Raw genomic sequence first — 529 nt, 5'->3', positions numbered from 1 at the left:
GTGACTGACAACCACTCTTGTTCTACAAGCAACTAAGGCCATAGTGAATGTCTCTTGGATTCCTGATTGCACGATGCATGGTTGATCGCCTGACAACCGAGTGCTCGTCTGACAAACGAGCCAACCATTCCGTGAGATCAGAGTCTTCGTGGTATAGGCGAGAACCGATGGCAGCATTCAAGAGAATCCGGAAGGTCTAACCTTGTCTGTGGTATTCTAAGTAGGATTCAATGATTGAATGACTGTGACGTGCTTCAAACTCCTGAAGGCGGGGCGTTAGTGACAGACGCAAAAGAATCACTGGATTCTATTTCGGCCTGATTGAGAACCGACAGATGAATTCCGCTATGCTGTGACAGAGCATATGCAGTCGCTTTCACTGAGAGGATGGGAGGTAGCCACTGACAACGGTGAAACCCTTGCTTAAGCTTGCCATGGAAAGGAATATGAAGGATTGGATGAAGAAAGTAGGAAAGCAGAGAGACGGAAGGGAAGGCATCTTCATGCGCTTATCTGAAGTTCCTACCAA

This window comes from Arachis duranensis, chromosome 3, assembly GCF_000817695.3.
Source record: "Arachis duranensis cultivar V14167 chromosome 3, aradu.V14167.gnm2.J7QH, whole genome shotgun sequence".
NCBI lineage: Eukaryota > Viridiplantae > Streptophyta > Magnoliopsida > Fabales > Fabaceae > Arachis > Arachis duranensis.
This window is presented reverse-complemented; position numbering follows the sequence as displayed.